General features: G+C 45.6%; 1 protein-coding gene and 1 pseudogene across 2 annotated transcripts in view; both read right to left on the bottom strand.

Moving 5' to 3' along the window:
* PLD5 (phospholipase D family member 5) overlaps positions 1 to 24032 on the bottom strand; it is a 217899-nt gene that overhangs the window by 140603 nt on the left and 53264 nt on the right. The window lies entirely within an intron of this gene.
* On the bottom strand, positions 13401 to 16497 carry LOC118498315 (annotated as a pseudogene).

Raw genomic sequence — 24032 nt, forward strand, 5'->3', positions numbered from 1 at the left:
ACAGAGAAAATCCTTATACAATTATACAATATCAGCACGTAATTTTAAAACTCCAGCAGGAAACCCAGGAAGGTGGTGAGCCCCTTCGCGAGTAGGGATCAACGGAGGGAGACGACACCATGAGGTGGGGGGAACCACAGACAAGTCACGTGCACTAAGCGACAGGGGAGGTGGTGGCATCCTAAGGCTCCTCCCGCTATTAAATTTCTAGCAATTTCCTTTTCTCACAAAGGTAAACCTTCCCCCACAATGAACTCCCGAGCTGGGGGACAAGACTGAGCGTGATTCTGATTTGCACTCCGCGCATGCTTAGTGTTGTGTTCTACACATAGTAGGGGCTCAATAACTGTTGGCGGCTTGATTGAGAGAAGCTATAATAAGTGTCACTGTGCTGGAGGTTTTCTCAGCATGAGCAGAGAGAATTCATGTGGAAAAGAAATAACTAAATTGCATGCATCCAGTGTAAACGTGATCAAATCCAATTTGTGTTTGAAAAAGAGGTCGGCCCTCACTTCTGACACAGCTTGGGAATGCTTCCAAATTAAATGCATTATGGACAAAAACGTATGGCACAACAAGAAAATGCCGGATATGTAAAATGAGCTCAGCCTATTCATTCTTTCCTAGAAGGAAAAGTATATTACTAGAGAATAAAGCCATATTGTCTCAAAAAACATGTCTGAATAACCACAAAACACAAAACAATTCTTTTTAGTTTTAACTCTTGCCTCTGGGCCTGGTGGGTGGGGGTGGGCAATGGAGGCTAAAATGTAAAAAAAAAACACTAGTTGATAATCCTAGCTTGTTCAATATAACTAAATGCCCAAATATTGAGGCTTAATGAAGGACAAAATAAAAAAACATATGTCTTGCCTCTGACAAAAAACAAACTTGTTTAAATACCTCAGGTGTAGGAAGAATAAATAGGTAACTTCCTGATCTGCAGGACCCTACACTTTAGATAAGATTCAAATTCAGTTTTAACTACATTTATGAAGCACTTCCTATCCCCAAATCTCTTTGTAGCTATATGACTACATACACAAAGGCTCACGGCATCACGTGAGTTGAAATCAATCACTACCTCTGTTTTTCAGAGAAGGAACTGGAAGCTCAAGACGAGAGTGGTTCATCGTGGACCTACAGCCAATCTTCTCCAAAAATCTCGGGATCTTTCTCCAGGACCAGGCTGCCATGGCAGCCTCCTGGAATCTCCTGTCAAATACGCTCCCAGGGGCATAAGCCCCTTCTGCATGTAGCCCTGGGAAGGAAGGGAGACCCAGCCAGAGCAGAAGGAAATCCTGAAGCAAGCAGAAGCCACAAAGAGGAAAGGGGATAGAACCGATCCTGGAGCTTTAACTATCGCCTACATAACGGTGCTGCCCACGTTTTTATCTCTAGCCCTGCCCCCTCCCCTGAGATCCACAGTTACCTTTCACTGCTCACCCAGTGTCATTCTAGTAAGCGACTCGAATACAAGACCTGGGGAAGGCACAATTCCTGATACCTCTGCTGCCCCCAACGCCTGCTCCTCTCCCCGCCGTCCCCAACCCAGTGAATGGTGCCAGCGCCGACCACCTGGGTGTCATCCTCAATGCTTCTCTGGCTCTTGTACCCATGTGGATTGCCATCGCTGAACCTCATCAACAATACCTCCAAAATGTATTCCAAAATGTGGTCCCTGCCTCTGGCCCCCACCACAGGATTGCCCCCTACAGTCCATTGTGCACCCAGAAGCCAGAGTGGTCTTCGGAAAGCAGAAACAGGACCATATTGACACCTCCCCGCCCCCAACCACAGACTTCCCATTTCACTCAGGACAAAGGCCAGACTCTGCTCTGTGGCTTGTGGAGGCCACCACTGCCCAGCCTCTGCGGGCTCTTTGTCCCCACGTCCTGTCACGTTTCTCCCCCGAAGGACTTTCCAGCCACGTGGGTCTTGATGTTACATTACGTCCTCCCGTCACCTATGCTTCCTGGTCTCTGTGTCTACAATGCTCTCCCTTTGTTTAGATCCCGCTCTGGCATTGCCTCTTCAGAGAAGCCACACCTGACAGTCCTGTCCCACAAGGAGTGTCCCCTGCACTCTGGGTCCCTGACCTGATTCCCTTCCTCAAAATACAGTTACTGAGCTGAAAGCCTGTTACTGCCTCACCCCGTCCACCCTCCTGCTCATCTGCCCCATGAGGGCAGGGTCCTGTCTGTCCTGTTCGTCACTGTATCCCCAATGGATAGAGCGGTTCTAACTGTGTTTAGTAAACATTGTTAAATGAATGAATTGCTTAATGAATGAGATTAGAGTCATGGAAAAGAATGTGTTTGTCCCCTCGTCTATGGATGGGTACTTGGCTTCCTCCCACAGCTTGGCTATTGTAGATAACGCTGCCATGAATGCTGCCATGAACGCTGCAATGTGCAGGGGTATGTACATTGTTTTGAATCAGTGTGTTCCTTTTCTTTGGATGTATACCCAGAAGTGGAATTGCTGGGTCATAAGGAAGTCCCATTTTTATGTTTTTGAGGTTACTCCATGCTGGCTTCCGCAGGGGCTGCCCCAATCTGCATCCCCACCAATAGTGCACGAGGGTTCCCTTTTCTTTGCAGCCTCCCCAGCACTCGTTGCTTGTTGCTTGATTTAAAAAAGTGAAGGGATTGAGAAGTAAGTAGATTGATGGTTCCAAAATAGTCACAGGGATGTAAAGTACAGCATAGGAAATATAGTCAATAATAAGGTAATAACTATATATGGTGCCTGGTGGGTACTGGCAATAGTAGGAGAAACACCTTATAAGTACTGATATATGACTGTTTAGCCACTGTGCTGCATACCTGAAACTAATACAAAATAATACTCAGTGTAAACTGCAACTGAAAATGAAAAGAATATAAAGTATATTTTAAAAACGGCACATTTGTTTTCCACATAGAATATTCCCTGGCACATGTGGCTCAGTGGATTGAGTGCCAGCCTGCGAACCAAAGGGTCGCTGGTTCAATTCCCAGTCAGGGCACACGCCTGGGTGGCAGGCCAGATACCCTGTGGGGGGTGCATGGGAGGCAACCACACATTGATGTTTTCCTCTCCCCCTCCTTTCTTCTCTCTAAACATAAATAAACCAATCTTTAAAAAAAAGAATATTCTCTGGCAACAGCCTCAGCCTGTTCCATTTCTGTTCTTTTCCAATGCTTTGGAGCTCCCCCTGCCATCACCTGGCTGAGAAAATGACTGAGGGATTTCAAGCCCATTCATGCTGAGACAAGGGTATGAAATATATTTCAGGAGCAAGGTTAGTCAGTTGCGTTTGTGACAGGATAACTGTAAGATACAATTTACATCGACTTGAGAATAAATGGAACAGAATTATTCATAATTTCAGTTACCACCACAAAAATAGAATAATAGAAATAAGACCTTTTTTTGCACAAACCTTCACCATGTTGACCTTCCCTGTATTAATCAAAAGTTTTCCAAAGAGCTGTTGTTTAAAAAATTTAAGATGCCTTGTGCATTGTAGAAAGATGAAAAATAAAGAGTGATGAGGAAAGTGATGATAGGGGTAAAGGTCGCTTTATCTATAGACAAAGAAAACAATTTAAAATGTGAATAATTAGACAAATTATGTGGTCGCCTATTTTATACAACACTCATTTATTGGAAGCTTATAGTATTCATTTACTATTTAGCTAGCTGTAGAGAAAAAAGAATTTTTATTGGTACTTTTCTGGAAAAATACAGGTTTAACCAGGGATGTCCAACCTTGGTCCCTGGGCCGCACACAGCCCAGGACGGCTGTGAATGCAGCCCAACACCACATCGTAAATGTACTTAAAATACTATGAGACTTTTGTGATTACATGTCGCAATGTATTTAATGGGTACCCCAAGACAACTCTTCTTCTTCCAATGTGGCACACAGATGCCAGAAGGTTGGACACCCAGAAGATTTATTTTTATTTACCATGTCCACCATGAGAAAAATTTCCCCACAACCCAGTGTATTTTCTTCTTAAATATTCAAGCTCATTTTTTCCCTCTAAAGTATGAACACGTACCAGAGGACGTTCCTCTCAAAAGTGACAAACAGCACCGCATGTAGTAATCAGCGACTACGGGGAGACTGGGAATTGTGGGGGCGAACGTAGCTGCCAATATGCAAACTAATAAAATTACACTGTGCCTAGCGAGTGGGGGTGGAGTCCTTCAAGATCCAGAAACGATGGCAAGAGGTGCCAGCGAATTATGAGGGTGATAAATTTATACACAGTAGTGAGTGCCTGTTACAGGAGAGATCGTCAAAGCCTCCGTTTTGCAGGGCTTCTGCAGCGGGGTCCGGGAGAAACCCTCTCCTCTTACCCACCCTAGGCGGCTCGCGCCAGACTCAGACACACAACACAGGTGGAGCCAGGGTTCTCTTCCTCAAAGATGTTCAGTCTCCCGTTTAGGGAAAACACGGCAGCACTTTTGGCACAGCGCCTAGCTGACAGTCCCCAGGTCAGAGGGCCATTTGCCAGGGTGGGTAGAGGGTGGCTCACCGCAGCCTCCAGAGCCCTGGCTTACCCGCTCCCTGTCTCCACTTCTGGCTATGGCTGTGGAGGTCAGGGGTGTGTGGGTGTGTTGACTGCCTCTCACCGACAGCATCTGCTCTCAAGCACACCAGGGGTCTTGTACCCTCTGCCCTGGACGATCTGCCCTCAAGCACACAGGCACAGGCTGGAGGTGCGGGGAGTGCACACTGCAGGGGCAGCTCTGCACCCGAGGAGGCAGGAGGCCGTGGGTTCATGCTTCTCCCCGGGGCCCCTGAGTGGGCAGGTCTGAGAGGCACGCTATGTTTGGAAGCCCGTGGGTGGGAAGGAGATCTCAGTGACTTACTCTTCGATGGGCTTCTCCTCCTCTCTCCTTCTCTTACTCAGCGGGAGTCTGAGTCACAGGAAGTTGACGACTCCCAGACCGGAACAGGCACTTTGCAGAAGGTCTGGGTACTGAGCTCGGTTGTTGGGTTTTGCTGCCGGGGGCTTGTTTTGTGTGGTGTGGGCCTGCTTTTTGGTCCTTCTGTGACATTTTCAAATTTCTCAAGTAATATATCACACATTTCTGTTTTCAGACTGAAATACCGTCTAGCATAGTTTACACCAACCCCTATGACCACAGCGGACACTGTGCTGGACGCCATGCTGTATGTCTGCAGTGTCCTCTGTGCGGTTTTGTAAAGGTATGGTCCTGTGTAAATATACAGTTTGGCTTGGTTTTGTTTTTTTATCAAACAAAACAGAATCAAGCGATACACCTTTTTTTTTTGCTACTTGCTTTTTGTATGCCTAAGTCTTCGAGATTCTTTTCATCGCTGAGCAGTGTTTTGGAGTATAATGGATCACCACAATTTCTTTTAAAAGGTCAACAACTTAAAAATAAGCATCCTCTATGACTAGCTTCTCTTGTACATTTATTTCAAACCATAAATCGTGTGGAAAGTAAAAATCCCACTGTTCTTACTAGAGGAGGATTCATGTGTCATGGTGAAGGATGGTGAAGCGGAATTGTGGAGTGAAGGAGGGATCAGGTTCTAAGTGGAGAAGGGTTTCCTGGCAGAGAAGGGTTAGTCACTATGGACACTAGTCAGCTGAACAGTAGCTGCTCTCTTTTGAAAAGCCAGGGTTACCTGGAGGGAAGTTCCAGCAGTGGGTTCTAGACCCAGCATCGCCACGATTAGAGTTTTGGCCTCGGGTAAACAACCCGTCAAAGTCTGTTCATCCGCATTAGTAACCCTAGCAGTTTTCTACCTATCAAGTGCAATAAACACTTTGAAGAAATATGAGTCCTCCCCAGCCAGGGCACATGCCTGGGTTGCAGGCCACGGCCCCCAGCAACCGCACATTGATGTTTCTCTCTCTCTCTCTCTTTCTCCCTCCCTTCCCTCTCTAAAAATAAATACACAAAATCTTAAAAAAATAAGAAACATGAGTCCCAATTCAAGGTAAAAAGCGGGCGAGGGGCAGGAGATTGAACTAGAGGGTTCTTGAGGTCCATTTCACTTACGACGAGGGCGAATGCCAACGGTCACGAAACAGGAAGACCGTTCCCCTACTCTCACTCATCACAGAAGGGGGAGGTGCGTCTCACTGCAGGCAGGAGCCGCACCAGGCTGAAACACAGAGCATCTCCAGCTCCCGCGTGAGGAACCAAGGCAGGACGGCGCAGCTGAGGTCCACAGGAAATCGTCGCTGTGCAAGAACCATCTCAAAACTCAGCGCCCAAGGGGGGTCTGCGACTATAGGAAAAGGCCTGCTTGGACAGCCCCCCCCCAAAAAAAAATTCACTTTCTGATATATGTGATCTGTTACAGTATGTCTTCACCTCCAAATTTCTCGAGATAGTGCTCTGTGCCGCACTCTGTATTTCAAAGCAGGAGAAAACAAGTAAGTGACATGCTGGAAGAAAAGGAGTTCGGAAAACAACTGTTTCGAGTTTTTAAATGTTATTTTAGAATAAGTTTGTGTCACTCAGGAACTAAGGGGAGCCCAGTGAATCCCATTAAACACTGGCAGGTAAATTATGGCCTAATTCAGGTGCCTGGCGGGCTGCAGACATTCTGTAAGAGGCCGTATGCAGGGACTAAGAACGTCCTCCTAGTGCTGAGATCCTCCGGCCCCATGCCGCGTGTCTCCAGGGCAAACACTGCGTAAGAGGCTACAGAAGAGGTAGCTTCTCCTGCCTGACCACCTGAGCTGGGGCATTGGTCCTTTCCTGTCTCAGGCCCTGAGATGAAGTAACTGCCACATCAGGTCTTCTTGGGTCTGGAGCCTAGGACTTCCGGACAGGAACTCCGCCTTCTGCAACCCTGGGCCTCCAGCTCGCCCACTTTGGGTCTTCGAACTTCCCAGCTGCCTAACGGCATAAACAAATTTCTTACAATAAATCTCTCGTATTGGTTCCGTTTCTCTGGAAAACCTTGACTAATACAAATAGCATAAACGTACCATAATTCGTTTAACCATTCACCTGTCTGGGGCTGCTATAAATCCTTCCAACTTAAAAATAAGGTTTCTGTATAAACACCAGTCTTCATTTTTTTCCGGGGTAAATGCCCAAGTGTGCAGGTGCTGGTCATGCGGTAAAGGCACGTTTTGTGTTATGAGAAACCGTCAAACCGTTTCCCCGAGGTGTACCATCTAACATTCCCACCATTCCCACCAGCAATGCAGGAGCGGCCCAGTTTCCCTGCATCTCACCAGCATTTTGAGCTGCTGCTATTTGTTATGTTAGCCATTCGGGTGGGTGTGTAGTGATTTCTCATTGGGGTTTCGGCCCAGTCTTTTCTGAAAGCCCCGGAATAGCAGGCTCATGAGTCCCCCCGAGAGCCTCCCGCTTACTGTGCATGAAGCTGAGACGTGCTTCTACGTCACTTCCCTGCTCTGACCCCAGTTCTGCTCTTTGGACCCGCACAGCCTCTCTCTGTGCCCACCCCTGTCCTCCCTGTCTCGGAAATGCTCTTTTTTTCTGAGGTGGACACTCTCAGTTATTTCGACCACCTCTCCCAAGTCATGTTTTACAGGCCCTTTGCCATCGTGATCTCCCGATTTCTTTTACCCCCAAACATGTACTTCTTGAGTTCCTATTCCCTGTAATGGATTCTATCCTTGGCTTAGGAATACACGGACAAAAAAGATAAGATTCCCTCTCTCAAGATGTTTGTCATCTCTAGGGGGACGAACATATAAGCAACTATGCACACTACACAATACACTCAATGTTATTACAGAGACGTGTGCCAAGAACAATGAACATTTACACTACTGTGCATTGCAGGCCAGTGTCACCATTCACGAAGCTGTAGTTCTCACTCCAAGACTTACAGTAACATAAAGGATAAAGGCATCGATACAATTTCAGTGCAAGAGCCTGGGGGTAGGGCTAGAGCTGGGGCAGGGCAGGGCAGGCCGTGTGGAAGAAGTGAGGTCTGACAATGCAGATGCAGGGACTGGTGAGCATTCCAGGTAGGGGCTGGCCTTAGCCAAGGAGGGAGGTTGGAACCCATCTGAAGCATCTGGAGCGTCCAATAACCTGCAGGCGGCGTGGGATTGCTGAAGCCTGATTACGTGAGACAGAGGGCAGGGGATGAGGGAGGAGAGGGCACAGGGAGGCCCTGAAGGACTTGTCAAGGAAACGGGACTCTGTCCCGCAGATAACAGGTATGAAGTGAGGACGAGCGGGTCAGGTGGCTGTTGGAAACAGATCCCTTTGGCAGCTGGGGGGAAGGCGCATCCGAGAGGGGCAAGCAGATGGGCCACGTGCAAAGCTGTTGACACTGTCCCAGTGTGATGTGTCTAAGGTGGAAACTACATACAACACTGGAAAAAAGAATGGAAAGGATAGGGAAGCATGGAGAAATAACTAGGAGGCAAAAATTGCGAGCATGTGTTGTTTAAATGCGAGCGATTGAAGAAAAGCAGGTTAAGATTAACGAGAGTATGACTTGGGAAATGCAAAAGGATTAAAAGTTCACTTGCTTGAAGGTTGCGGCAAGGGAGGAGAGATTTGAGAAGGAAAGGTCACATGTTGAGATTATTAAATCTAAAGGGCAATTTGACTGTGACCTTCACTCCTATGGAACGATTTCAGCTTAAGAATTATAGCCACAGCTTCCTCCACTTTTCCCAGAGGAAAGGGCTTGTGTGGAATCATAAAAATATAAGTCAAGTATGTGAATAATTTTTGAATTAATTAAGCAGTAGACGAGACAACTAAATTACAAATGCAAATTTTGAAAGCAATAAAGGCTGCATCTCGGATCAGTTTAGGGACAAGGAAAGACTTTATAATTAGTTGTACTAGGAAACCGGGAGAGCTGTATAGAAAAATTTAAAAATTGGTTCCTTTTCTTACTGGATACTCCAGGACAAATTCCAAACAGATCAAAGATTTTGATGTAAATAACTTAAACCGAAGAAGAACTAGAATAAAGTATGTGTGACTCCCTTTACAAGAGGGGAGTAGAAACAACTTTTCCAAGAGTTATTCAAAATACAGAAGAAATAGGAAAACAATAGATGAATATAATTACATCAAAAAGTAATAATAAACTATTGTTGGCAAAAGTCATCATAAATCAAGTAAGCAAACAAATGCCAAACTGGCCTATCTTAATAATACCCCTCAAAAGTTAACCTCTGTGCTCATTTCTTATGATGCAAGTGAATGGAAACGTTAATGCTTTTTAGAATCCCTTCTCCTGTGTGGACGTAACTATTTCAGCACTGGAAGGATACATACACATGAAGGCCTCCAACTCCCCTGTCTTTCTTCCTGTCTTGCTTTCCTGGCCTGTTCATTACCCCACCTTCATCTCGGACTGACTTACACCTCCGAGTCAATGCTTCCCAAATTTCCTGCTGAAATGGTCATAATGTTGTGTGCGTACCTCTGTGGCTTGTCAACCTGGACCATCAGAACCATAAACGTCCTTAAGACTCTAGTATTTTATCATTTAAAAAAATACATGTCCCTTTCACATTCTAGAATTAATTCACACTTCCTTTAGTGTTAAAATGTTTTTTATTATTTAATGTTAAGCTGAATGTGAATAAGGACCGTTTTTTTTTTGCTCCTAACTGTATCCCTAGTGCCCAGATGTCTTCTAAAGATTTGATGAATAAATAAACAAATAAGTAATTGGTGTTCCAGGCCACAGGGCAGGTTGGGGTCTGTTACAGCATCTTCTTTTTTGGAAATTAAGATTGAAAGAGCAGCTCCCATCTGGATAGACCAAATCACATCAAAAAACATGGGATCGCAGGATGCCAACCTAAACTTTGCAATCACAGTGAATGTTTCTACTAAAAAATGATTGGAGGTACACACCATTGAGGTTCGATTTGCCAAAGCAAATCACATGGCACGCCTTAGCTTGGGGTGTGGGAGGTCATAGGTCAGGCAGTGAGGAAATGTGAACAACCATGGAGTCCCCTGCATACTACAGAAGCACAAGCTGGGAGGACTTCAGGAAACATCCAGGGAATCTTCTAGAAGGCAACGGTCTGGAGGATTTAGTGTCACTCCATTGCAAAATTCCTCAAAGGTCATTTGTATATAATTTTGTTGATGATGTTGCTTTCTCTAAATCTAAGCATGCTTTGAATGTATTAAAGAAGCTCAGCTTTAAAGAAAATAAGATCGAATGAAATAAGGAATCCTTATGAAATGCAAAATTTTCTTCAGTGTTATAATAGTTTGGATTCGGGGATGCCTCATCCTGCCTTTAAAAACGCAGTAAAATTCAACCGAAGAGAAGGGAAGCAATGTGATGGAAAGGACTCGCCGCCCATCAATTCTCATACTGTATTCTAATTTAGGCTGGTTCTGGAAAGTCCTCATTTGCAGCCTGCTTCCTAAGAACTCTTATGGGCAGCTCTGCCCCTTCTTGCTAAGGCACTTGGTTTTCAAGCAACGCACTGGTCTTGTCCCCGATAAATGGAAAGCACTCAATATATCCTAAGGAAGAGGAATCAGAGAGAAAGAGCACGCACAGAAAGAGAGCACCTGCTATAGTGCAAACCGCCAAGTTCATGGCCAGAAGTGTTTGCGGGTGCATTCCATTTATCAGAGAGCCGCCTCACATACCATGCCGACAGGTTCCTCTTCCTGGGATACAACAGAGAAAGGGCAGCTCACGACTAGGTAATTTAAAAAAATATTTTTATGAAAAGTGAATGAGCACTGAAAATGATTATGACATAAGTTTCCCAGTATTGGCAGTACACTGCCCATATATACATATATACATGTCTATATATGTATGTATCTATGCATGTATATATGTACGCATATATATATATATATATACACATATATATATGATGCCCTTAAGTTGTAACTACAGGACTTCATTAGGCAATAGTGGGATTTATTTAGGAAAAATGGAGTTGAATCCCCCCCTTACCTCGCACTCCTGTAAACATTTTTGCAGTGACACATAACAGTAGACTGTGGACACCTGGCATATGCAGAATAGGGTTGCGAACCCCATTTTGGGGTACAACGTTGGCTACAGAAAATCTAAACATTACAAATCACCCCAGTTTCCACCCTCCTTTACTCAGCACTGTGAGAACAAAGAGGCAAAAGCTGAAGTTTCTGCCCACAACACGGGACAACCCAGGCAGGCAGATAAAGCGTATTTCACAGCAATTAGAAACCAAGAGTATCTGTGAAAGGCTAAATGTCGCATGGACCACAAGTCAAAACTAAGAAAGGAGAAAAATAGAGAGTGCTGTGCATGGCAGACAATAAATGCCAATGCAGCAGAAAAATGGAAGATAAAAGAGGTGTTCCCAAGAGGGACAGCCTTGTGCTGAGCTGGAAGGTGAGGTGGGTATGTGGCTAAAGTGGGGTGGGCTGGAAGGGCAGGAGGCAGTACACCTAGGAGGACAGGATAGCAGGGCAAAACATCTGAATGATTAAATGTCCATGGCATCACTTTTACACTGAGACACCAGCAGACACTAACGGGAGACCTCCGACAAATCATTTAGGCTATTTGGTCCTCAGTTTCTCCATCTATAAAATGGGAATCAACCCAATAGCTGTCTCATAATACATAATTATAAACTAGAATTGTTTTTGTCTAGCACATAATGTCATTCGTTTTGGGGATCAAAAGTTTCAAGGATACTATGGAAAGTTTCTAGGGTTTAACTCCAGGGGATATTGTCAACATTGATAATAGTGTTACTAATAACACAATTACTGACATTACCAAGCAATACTGTTGCCTGGGTGCCTTTCTTCCTGTCTTCTACACTATCCCCACTGTCATGTGTCACATGTACCAACAAGGATAGAGATCTTGAAAAGCTTCATTCTACCATGATTTAATAACAACTTCATAGCACATAACTTCAGGGAGAGTAAAAGCAGTGATGGCAGATGGGGACGCGAAAGGCTTTCTAGTTATTCTTCATAATTTGGAATCCAGCGAGTCTCATGCTCCTGGAAATTGGACAAAGCAGAAACCACACTATCCCATATAGAAAATGAACTGCTTTCCTTGTTCACATATGTATTCTTAGACCATCCGTGCATCACTTTGAGCACAGTGACGGTGAGCTGACAGACTGGCTTCCCCTCACCTGCTGGAACTCTAGACACATGAGAGCCCCAGGAAGCCGATGCTGACACCCCTCCATGCCAGGAGCAGATGTGCGCTGTAGAAAAACAGGTGGCTTTTCCCTGACTGATGTGGCTCAGTGGGTTGAGCATTGTCTCACAAAGTGAAAGATCACCGGTTCGATTCCCAGTCAGGGCACATCCCTGGCTTAGGGACCAGTCCCAGGTTGGGATGTGTGCGAGAGGCAAGTGATCAATGTTTCTCTCTCATATCGGTGTTTCTCTCTTCCTTTCTTCCCTTCCCCTCTCTCTGAATAAATAAATAAATAAAATCTTTAAAAATAGTTGGTTTTCCCCTCATTCTTTCCCCCTATTTTAAGGAACAAATCTGATGAACAGATCTTCCTCAATGGTCTTGGTAGTTTTTCCCTCGTCTAAATAACCAAAGTCCGAGCTGCAAAGTGGGAGGGGCCAGGGAGGAAAATAACTGAGGTCAGAATGAAACAGAGCCGACTCCCTCTCCATTCTAGAGAAGGAACTCCTCTAGAGCTAATATGGAGGATGTTTTGTCCTAGAACAATTTCAGAAACTTCCAAATACTCGTCTTCTTCCAGTCTCCATGTTAAGCAGACGCACCAAATTCCAACAGACTTTAGGGAAGAGGAGGTGCCACCGAAACCTTCTCTAAGAAACACCTATTTTGACTGACGCAGCGAGCATTTAAAATTAAATGAGGTCTGGTGGGTCACAGAAACAAAAGCCAAACTTGCTTCCCATTTCGTCAGCCTTGGCTGATGCACGAATTTCGGTCTCATAATTTTGTCCTCCATGAGGATATATTTACCCTCTGGCTAGAAGAACAGACTGACCACTCTTCCGATATTTATTCCCAAGCAAGCATGAGTTTGGTGGGTACAGTTACCAGCGAACCGTGGGTAGAAAAAGGCATGAGAGGGGCTTATCAGTCCTCGTCTAGAAACTCCTGCAAATGGCTGATCGGGCCAGTCTCCCGTCTGTGCAAACTACCAGGTTACCATTAAAATCTGGAAGCATACCACGTGGCCTGTATGAGCTGGGCTCTTCGGCGGCAATTATGTGCTCATTGGATGTCACATGGAACCCCAGCAGCTGCCCTCTGCCCTCTGTCCTCTCTTTTCCCAGTACTTTGTAATCTCACATTGTAGCTCTACACGCGAAAACAAATTTGTGGGACAAACTTTCAGCCGTACAGACTTTTAAATTGTACTAATTTTAATTAATTAATTAATTTGTTTGCGAGAGAAAGGAAGAAAGAGAAATAGAGATAGAGAACCATCGATTTGTTCTTCCACCCATCTACGCACTCATTGGTTGATTCCTGTATGTGTCCTGACTGGGGATCGAACCCATGACTTTGGTGTATTGGGAGGATGCTCTAAACAACTGAGCTGCCTAGCCAGGGCCTCACTGTAGAAGAGGAGGTGGAGGAAAGGATCAGAGAAGAAGGCATGATGATAAGAATGTGAGTGAGTAAAACAGGCGGAGGAATGTTGAAGGAGGACCCAGAAATGACAAAACTGTCCCTGGGGCTGCGGTCAGCAGCCGCACTCCTCTGTGATGGATTTTGAGGCATCCAGGCCAAGGTTCTCACCAATCCGTCTCCAGCACAAGCGGCCAGCCTCCTCTGAAGATGGATGTGGTCCTGCCAGGCTGGGTGACATTTCACGGCCCCTTTACGCCTTGGCGTCCAGCCAGGGCTCTGTGAATAACACGCTACAGGTCAGAGGTGAATGGCCACGAGAAAGTCATCCAATGAGAAACAAGATGTCACAAATGATATTAACACGAACAGGGAAACTTGATCTCGAGAAAGTTCAAATAACCCTCAAAGCCAAACAGAATTTCCTTTGAGGCAGATCCAACTTTGACGTCGGCCAAAAGCAGTTTAACTTCAGTTCGGCGGAAGATGTTTGCATTTAACTCAGGAGCGAGAAGACACTTTCTGGAAAGATTTAACCCTCAAAAAAAATCAGCAGCCAAAGTTTAACTATGGGTTCTGTAAACAAGAATAGAAATATTCTTCCAATATTTATCCACAGAGCTCCAGGAATAACCCAGGAAAATCATATAACATGTGTTGGCTGTTTTTCTGACGGATCACCACTTTTGCTTTTTATCTCAGTGACGTCTACATCACCGTGTCTTTTCTCTTTCTTTTTAGATTTGCCGACGTGCATTTAATCACCAAACAACTGGAGATGTCGGGCTTTGATTCTGTAATGTTTCTAAGACTGTGTCCATTCAACACAAACAGGAAAAAAAAGAAGTCTTGGCAGAACAGCAGAAGCGATGCACACTCGATGATCAGATCGATGTAAATATTATTCATGGCACACGGCCTAGCCCGTGCTCCAGCTGTTTCCGTGGCTTGGGCTTCGTTGGTCTCCCACTGCTCTGCGGTGTCACATGCTGATGGGTCGTCTGGATTGGGAGCACTTCACAAAGCCTGGCCCGACAGCAGAACTGTAGGGATCTGCAGTGCCGGGGACCACTTCCCTTTCAAAATATCTAAATACATTCTTCTCACCTCATCTATATGAGGATGATCCATTTTGGTCATGAAATGCACTCTGGGTCCTGCCATTGGGTATTCTTCTGGAAGAAATAGTTCAAGTTTAAAAGCCCCTCCCTCAAAGGGGGAGTTTGGGGGGCTAGCCATGACCACATGAAAATAGCAGGTGTTGCTCTCATGTGGTTCTGCTTTAATGCCGGGAACCAGTTCTGCCAGCAAATGCTGGGTTTCCTTGGTAATCCGGAGAGGCACCCTGGCCACCTTGTCAGATCCCAAGTTCAGCCTCCGGTCTAGTCCCAGGCTCCCCTCAGCTCACCTGCTTCTTTTTCATGTTCAAGATTAATCACTACTTCTGCACCTTTAAATCATTATGAGGATTTGTTCATAAAGTAAAATTTATTTTCTCATAATTCTGGGGGCTGAAAGTCCAAGATCAAGGTGATGGTTAATTTGCTTCCTAGTGAGGGCTCTCTTCCTGGCTTGCAGGTGGCCGGCCACTTGTCCTGTGTCCTCCCATGGCAGAGAGAGAGAGGGGGCTCTGGTCTCTTCGTACAGGGACACTAACTCCATCCTGCAGGCCCACCTTCACAAGCTCATCTAAACCTAATTACCTCCAAAACGTCCCACCTCCAAATCCAGCAAAGCACTTCACAAGCATATTGGGGATGAGGACTTCAATGTATGAATCTGGGGAGACACAAACATTCAGCCCATCGCCCCCAGAAATGACCACAAGTCATTCATGCGCTTGACATACACCCCCACTTGCTTCCTGCTCCTAGTGGCTAGCTGCTTTCTTCGTGTAGGCTCTCTGTCCCTTGCTACGATGGGGTTCCTGTCCTAAACGGCCCAGGCCCCAAAACCTGGTGGTGGCAGTCACTTCTGACCTTCTCGTTGGAGTCTACTGCTGCTGAGTGCCCATCACTCTGCTCTAACCATTGTTGGTCTGGGTGAACTCTGAAAAAGGCATTGCATCCCCTGACCCCTGCTTGCTCCATAGCTCTTCCAGAGGGCGCCTCTGACATTGGGCCTCCGTGCTCGTTCCTGGGCAGGATGTGTCCATGGACTCAGCACATCCTCTGGCCCTGTCTCTCCCATGTTCCCGCAAGCTGACCACAAGCCTCATACCCAAGGCCTGAGCAATTCAACGCATCTCCAAAGAAATGCGGGTTTGATTTAAGAGTTGCTCCATAAAACAGGTCTGGGTCATCCCACAGACTCTGAAGACCATGCATGTTTGTTAAAGTTTTGTGTGGTCGTGATTTCTTTTTTTAAAGATTTTATTTATTAAATTTAGAGAGAGGGGAAGGGAAAGAGAGAGAGAGCGAAACATCAATGTGTGAGAGAAACACTAATCGGCTGCCTCTCTCATACCCCTAACTGGGGACCTGGCCCACAGCTCAGGTATATGCCCTGACGGGGATCGAACCGGTGACCTTTTGCTTTCCAGGATGATGCCCAACCCACTGATTAAATCTTTCATCCATGTCACCCACCAAGCTCTTCATAGTTTATTCTCACTAGGACCTCAAACAATGATCCACGTGGCCTGTGTCCCTGGTGTGCCTGTTATAGTTCACATCCATGGCTGATTTTTACACATTTTCCTTTGTTTTAGCTGTTTTAGGGGGAAACAAACACAAGAAGAAGAGCAGCGACACTGACCAACACTGGCTGTCACTGGCCTACCAGATGGATTTAACTTTGACGACAGAGTAACAGAAATTTAGGTCACAAACATCTGAAGAGACAAGCATCCGATTAACCTGTAGATTTCTTTCATCCTTGCAGCCATACTAACCCGGGTTCCAAGACCCCTGGACAGCCACATGCCCCAGGTACTCCATTTTCACTGGGTGCCAGTGAAAATCAGACCCCTACCCACAACTCGTTAGAAGATAATAAAGGGGAGGCTCAAGTCAGAAGGCTCAGGGACGCTCTCTGCACCATTGGCTGCTCAGAATCACTTACGTACCCTGACCCCAACCTGGGAGCTACGTCAGAGGCCCCAATGGCCAGAGGACCTCGCAAGCAGATCCGAGAAAGTGCCTGCTCTGCTCGCCATGAGCTAAAGAGAAGTGACCCCGGCTCACCAGGGATGTGAAGGAGCAGAGGGACGTGGAAAACGGGATTCGTGGACTGGTGAAGGCCACGTAACTCCACGTGTAATGACTACGGCCTCACAGCCCAGAAACATTGATGGAGCAGCCACTTACCATGGGTAGAAAACTAGGGTGGCTACTTTATCTCATGTTATCTTTTGGGCCTTAAAAATATTTTTCTCAGTCCATCTACTATACAAGGTGGCACAAAAGTAGGTTTACAGTTGTTCTTTTGAAAAACAATACAAGAATTAATAAATGATAACACAAAAATAAACCTGGTGTTGCATGTACTCACAGCTGTGAACCTACTTTTGTCCCACCCTGTATATACGAGTCCAAAGACCGCAGAGACTCCTGGGCAGGACAGGAGGGGGGAAATAGAGTAACGTTAATGGGACATACTGACATTACCAAGGATGACTATTAGAAGTCACTGATTCCTGTTGGAAAGTTCAAGGAGCAAATTGGCTTCTTATAAGACAGGGTCACAGGGGAAGCTCCAATTTAGGGGATTCCTCATGAAGTCTAGGGGACCATGGGGTAATAGAGGCAGGGCCTTCACCCTGTCTGTGTGTGGCCGGTGCCCGTGCTCATCGGGCAGAGGGTAAGTCCTTATAAATCTGCCATCCAAAGTTGAAGCTTAGGACCACCAATGTGTCCCTGAAACTTCTCCAACCAGTCATGAGGGTTTAAGTATGACCACAGAGGAGCAAATGGTATTCTCATTTCCCAACACGACCCTAGGACAGCTCCCCTGGCACAAAGCCTAGCAGGCTGCTGAGTGTGTGAGGCTGGACCCCAGGGTTGGAGCTCACAGGAGAGCCACCGAAAAGCGAGGGGGCGGGGTGCTGATGGATGCCACGTTCCTGGGCATTTTTGTCCACTTTTCCCCAGTTAGGTTTGTGGCACAGAAAACCCCAATGGAAAAGCGATAGGGGAAAAGCCACAGGGGTTAAGGAAAAAAAAAAGCCAAAAAGACAAAAGGCAGAGTTTACAAAAAAATGTGGCCATTGAAAATGAGACTGAGATACACACTTTGAATTTTTCAGATTGAAAAAAAAATCACACTCTAAACATTGCCAAATTGACATCGTGCCCATAGCATCCCCGTGTCAAAGTTTTCATGACAGATGGCAAGGAGTAAAATGACCCCAAAATGTCAATTCTTGTTCCCTATAATAAACAGAAGCTTTCAAAAATACACAAAGGATACCAAGAGCCCATATCCCGTAGGAATCCAGCAATAGTACCTTCGAGTCCCCTGGAGTTCTAATTCTTCCATAAAATACAGAGGGTTTTTAAGTAAGATATTCTTTTTAACCTTTTTAGTTGTTTGGGGGGGATGGTACAGGCAGCCTTGAGAGAGCTCTCTGTCTCAGCAGCAACCACTCCTACCAGGTTGGGAATGCCCCAGAATTTATATTTCCACCTAATATAGGGCCATATTCGTGTTTGTGTTGCCCCCTTTCATGCAAATAGGGCAATCCACACCCATATTCCTTACCTTGTCCCTTTAATGCACTGAGTCTATTGTTCTGCATTTGCTGTTTCACTGATTCATTCCACAAATATCTACCGAACACCCACCAGTTGCAAGGCATGAACCCAGGTCCTCTGTATATAATGTCCTTGCTCCCAGGGGGCCTTTATTTAGTAAAGGGAATCATATCAAAAAGATCAATGTCTTTTTATACACCAATACTGAGTTATCAGAAAGGGAAGCTAAGAAAAACAATCACATTTACAACTACATAAAAAAAATAAAATGCCTGGCTGTGTGGCTCAGTTGGTTAGAGCACCATCCTGTACATCAACAGGTTGTGGGTTCGATCCCCAGTCGGGGTGTGTGTGGGAGGCAGCTGATCAGTGTTTCTCTCTCTCTCTCTCTCCCCCCTTCCTTTCCCCCTTTCTCTCTCCCTAAAATCAATAAACATCCTTGGATGAGGATTAAAAAGTAATAATAAAACATAATAAAAATAAAATAAAATACCTAGGAATAAATTTAACCAAAGAAGTAAAAGACTTGCATTTGAAAGATTATAAGATACTAAAGAAAGACATTAAAGAAGATACAAATAAATGGAAGCACATACCACGTTCCAGGAAAGGAAGAATTAGCATTGTTAATATGTCAATACTACCTAAAGCAATCTCTACATCCGGTGCAATTCCTATCAAGATACCAATGGTGTATTTCAGAGAACTAGAACAAATATTCCAAAAATTTATACAGAACCACAAAAGACCCCAAACAGTAACAGCAATCTTAAGAAAGAGGAACAAAGTTAGAAGAATCAGGCTACCTGAAATCAAAGTACACTCCAAGGCCACAGTAATCAAAACAGCATGGTACTGGCCCCAAAGCAGATGGATAGCTCCATGGAATGCAATGGAGAGCCCAGAAATAAACCCATGCCTTTATGGTCAACTAATATTTGACAGAGGAGGCAAGCACATACAAGGGCATAAAGAAAGTCCATTCAGTAAATGGCGTTGGGAAAATGGAACTGATACATGCAAAACATGGAACTAGACCACTTCTTATACCACGCCCGAGAATAAATACAAAATGGATTAAAGGTGTAAATGCTAGACTTGAAACCATAAAAATCCTAGAAGAAAACATAGGCAGTAAAATCTTGGGCATTTCTCACTGTTAATATTTTTTTCTGACATAGCTCCTCGGGCAAGGAAACAAAAGAAGAAGTAAATGAATGGGACTACATCAAACTAAAAAGTATTTGCACAGCAAAGGAAACCATCAACAAAATGTAAAGACAACCCGCTGAATGGGAGAATATATTTGCCAATGATACATCTGATAAGGGGTTAATACCCAAAATGTATAAAGAATTTATATAACTTAGCACCAAAAAAACAAACAATCCAACTGAAAAATGAGCAAAGGACCTGAATAAACACTTCCCCAAAGTGTTATAAGAAACATAAAAATCAGGTATCTAAAGCATAACAGCTAGTATAAAAGTGAGATTTGTTTAACGGATGTGACCCCCCTTTCTCCTTACCAGAGATTTTATCCAGTTCTTAAAACATTTCTATACATGTTTTAGTATATTTCAATTTCACTATTGGAACTAAACACAGTAATTAAATAAATGAGGGCATTAACCCAAGCTACAATGATTTTGGCAATTACAACAATCAATCTTCAAATTTCCCAGCTATTCCCAGCTCTTTTGTAGTGAAAGCTTTAAATCCACAGCAAACTTCAAAATCCCAACACCAGAGTTCTTCAAATAGATGCACTTGCCCTTCTAGAGTGGGGCCACAAGAGAGGGTCACAGGGTGCTGTGCTCTGGGCAGCCTGGGCCCCTCAGAGAGCCGAGAAACAGGTGCCCACGGCCAAGGACATCTGGGCAGAGTATCCACATGCTGGATGGCTAAATGCCAAAAGCAAGATGGGACGAGCTGACGGGCAGAGACAAACACTGATAGGTACCTGGGAACGCCCATGAATGTGAACTATTGAAGGAGGAAAATGAAAGGCAGAGGACAGTGAACTTGGACTATTATAAGCTCAAGTGGAAAGATCTAAGGAGGATTCTGGTGTGACTCCCATGCCCACGTCAGCAAGAGGGCATTTAAAGTTACAGTTGGGGAAGGGTTTACGGGAACGAGTATAAAAGACACATGGATAAAAACTAGGGGCGGGTGGAAATGGGAGGGAGGAGGGGAGGGCTGAGTGGGTGGGTTGGGATGGGAATAAAACATAGAAAATTGTACTGCAACAATAATTTAAATAAAATTTTTAAAAAATAAAAAAATAAAAAATAAAGTTACAGTTAAAGTTAACAACCTGAACTAGACCATTTCTCTCCACTCCTCTCAGCATCTCTCTGGAGACTTCATCCATCTTGAACCTATTTAATTTCTGGGTTATCTGACTGATTAGTTTTTTATTCTAGGTCTTCCATCGAGCACATTGATTTTACAATCAACGTTATGCTCCATCAGCAGCAATGTCAAAGGATGCCTTCTCTCCATCATCCCCTGTATACTTGTTCTGGGTCTTCCCGCCAAATGGCACCGGTCCAGCATCCATCACGGATCACCTGTACCAGCGAGGCTGACCAATGGGATGGAAGTTTAAACCAAGTCCATATTTGCTTATTTTCAGCTTTGTGCTTCCTTTAGCCTATTGAGTACAGTTCCCTCACAGAAGACCACAGAAAAATGAATGAGAGAGACTGTTCTTCTACGTTATGTTGTTGATGAGAGCAAGTTATCATTTCTAATGTTCTTGACACGATATTCAAGGAGAAACTCAAAGACACCAACACATTCCATTCCCTAAAATTGTCACCGCGATATCCCCTTTCTTGACAATCAGTGTTTTCCCCACCGTAATCAGTACAATTACTCACCCCTTTATTCTATGTGGTTTTATTTTTGAGAAGAGCGGGTTTCCTATCCACTCACTGTCCTCCAGGTCTTCCCATTCATCTTATCCGTGCAGCTATGGGTGATCAATTATTAAGAAAACTGCCCTGCAGCTATTAGTAATGTCCCAGCTATAACCATTTGTCCTCTACATGTCACCTTCAAACTTCCAAAACCTGTGGACAAATGGCTGGAGGTGCGTATAACCTCCACCTTCTCAGGGACATAGTCAAAAAACTACTTTCTACCTTAAGCCTCTCCATCCTTCCCAGACACACCACGTTGCCACTCACTTCTAAATACCTTATTGGAGTTTGGATCACAAGCTATAGAAGTCGTCCGTTATACATTCTGACTGCCAGACTTTTCTTCCTTGACGTACGTCACCTTTGCATTCACTTTGCGACGCACAGACCCTGCCATGTTATGAGGCACCCTGCCAGGGAATGTAGGAATTGCAGTCGGGACCTGTGTCCACTTTTCTTGAGCTACTTGCTTCAAGGGTCAGAGTCTTTCCTTTTCTTTTGCATGTTTCACAGCCCATCGGTGGCCACTGCAGATGAATTTTAGGTTCACGTCATCTCCTACTTTGATTTCTTTTCCCATCTTTGCCCCACTGTCCTCATTTAAATCCTTACCATCTCGTTCCTGGACAATTTCAAAAGCTTCTCTCCCATTCCCCTGTCTGCCTTGGTCCCCAGCATCACCAGACATCCTCCTTTAGACGGACATTAACGTGATTATCACAATGACCCAACGGAGGCAAGACCATTATCCCCACTTTGCAGGGAAGAACAGTAGCTGTTAAAGAATTAGAACAAATACTGTCTAAAAATCCCACAATAACAGGTGGGTAGCACAGAGATTTCACTCTCATTCCATAACCTAAGAAAGGGGAGGTGGCCAGAGTGGGAACGTAAGGTATGAATTGAGGTGCTGGTATGTACATCAGGTTCCAATTTCCACATGGGGATGGGGTGAGGGGGGCTTGCCTGCATACACACACACGATACCAAGTAGCTCCCTGATGCTGCCTGGGGGTCAGGAATTCAACTCAGTTCTGACACTGTCTACCCGGAGAGGGCATCAGATTCCACAGCCTAAGGGTTCATCCTGCAAGACTGGCCCACGCATGAACTTCAGATGCCAGCCACAAGCCCAGGTTGTCACCAGTACCCCTGACCAAGTGGCTATAAATCACAGGTTGCTGCCCTGAGTTCCATTAAGTTGCCAGAATGGCTCACAGAACTCGGAGAAACAGGTCCCTTGCTAGATGGCTGATTTACTGTGAAAGGGTGTTAGCTCAGGAGCAGCCAGGAGGAAGAGGTGCAGAGGGTGAGGTAGGTTGGAAGGGGCTAGGAGCTTCCGTGCCCTCTCCGCGGGCACCATTGTCCCCACATCTCCACGTGGTCCCCAACCCCAAAGCTCTCTAACCCCATCTTCCTGGGTTTCTCATGAAGGCTTCATTACATAGGCACGGTTGACTAGGTCATTGCCCACTGGGGATTGGGATTGGTCCAACCTCCAGCCCCTCTCCCCTCCCCAGAGGTCAGTGGGTGGGACTGAACATTCCAGTCTTCTAATCATACAGATGGTTCTCTCGGCATTCGGTCCCCATCCTTAGGTGCAGTCCCAAAGTCACCTCACTCACAAAACCTAAGACACTTCTACTGCTCTTATCACTGAGGAAATTCCACGGGTGTGAGGAGCTCTGTGCCAGGAACAGGACAAAGGCCAAATGCATACGTCCTATTATAAATGCCACGACCACAGAACGCAAATGCCAGGACCCCAGAACAGCTGGCGTCAAGAAGGAAGAACAGACCCTGGAAACAGGTTGGACGTGAGGAAGAAAGAGACGCGTTGGAGACTGGGAGTTTTGGAGGCTGCGTCACTGCAGGCTTGGCCTGGCTTCCCTCCACTCTACGAAGGGTGTGTGATGAGGGAGTTTAAGAAGTTAGGGTCCTGCATCTGTTCCCACCCTGGCACTACCTCTGACTAGCTGTGTGTCCTTAGGAAATTGCCTAACTTCTCTGAGCCGTACCTCAGTGCAATCAGGGTGATGATGACGATGATGATACTAATGACATCATCTGTCTAAAAGGAAAGATGAAGATTACTAGCGTGGTTAAAACACTCGGCATATAGCACATATGTCCTACATATGTATAAAATATTATTTGAAAACATCTAGACATTTCATTTGCTTTGGAATAGAGCTGTTTGTAATAATGTAGTATGGATTTCCTCATTTGCATGCCTTTAAAATTTGTAGTTAAGACCAAATAAGCCACCAGAAGCTGTTTGGTAGGACACCCAGCAAGTGCTGACGGGCTCGGGACTTGAATGAGGTCGAGGAGAGGGCTGCATGCCCAGTGGGCGTCTTTCCTCCGGGATGAGAAAACCGACCACATCGGGCAACGGGCCGGTTTCCTCCGCATCGGGGAAGCAACGGAACGAATCTGGGTGACTCGCTCCCCTTACAACCAGAGGCTGGTTTGCGAGCCCACTGCTTCCTGGACAGAGTTCTCCCCGAAAGGAAAGCTAGCTGGTCAGGACGTCTCCCCTACAGAAGTGCTATCATTTCAGTGTTTGCAGCTACAAGAACTCGTGCAGACCAAAGCTTCCCTACAACTGGGTCATCCCCCGCCCCTCCACCCCGCCCACTCTCTAAACAGTGATTACTCAGAATAACCAGGGGACGGTGGGGATGCAAGCAGCTTGCAGTGACACGTGCCCCCCGTTTTTAGTCACCTCCCTAGCTCCCAGGGCCCCTGCCCCCCCACTCAGAAGGAGAGGGGGCTCCTTCGGAGGTCAGCGCACTTTCCCAGCAGGCTGTGCTGCTGCGTTCCAGCGAAGCCAGCCCCCCGCCCCCC

Source organism: Phyllostomus discolor, chromosome 15 (genome assembly GCF_004126475.2).
Source record: "Phyllostomus discolor isolate MPI-MPIP mPhyDis1 chromosome 15, mPhyDis1.pri.v3, whole genome shotgun sequence".
NCBI lineage: Eukaryota > Metazoa > Chordata > Mammalia > Chiroptera > Phyllostomidae > Phyllostomus > Phyllostomus discolor.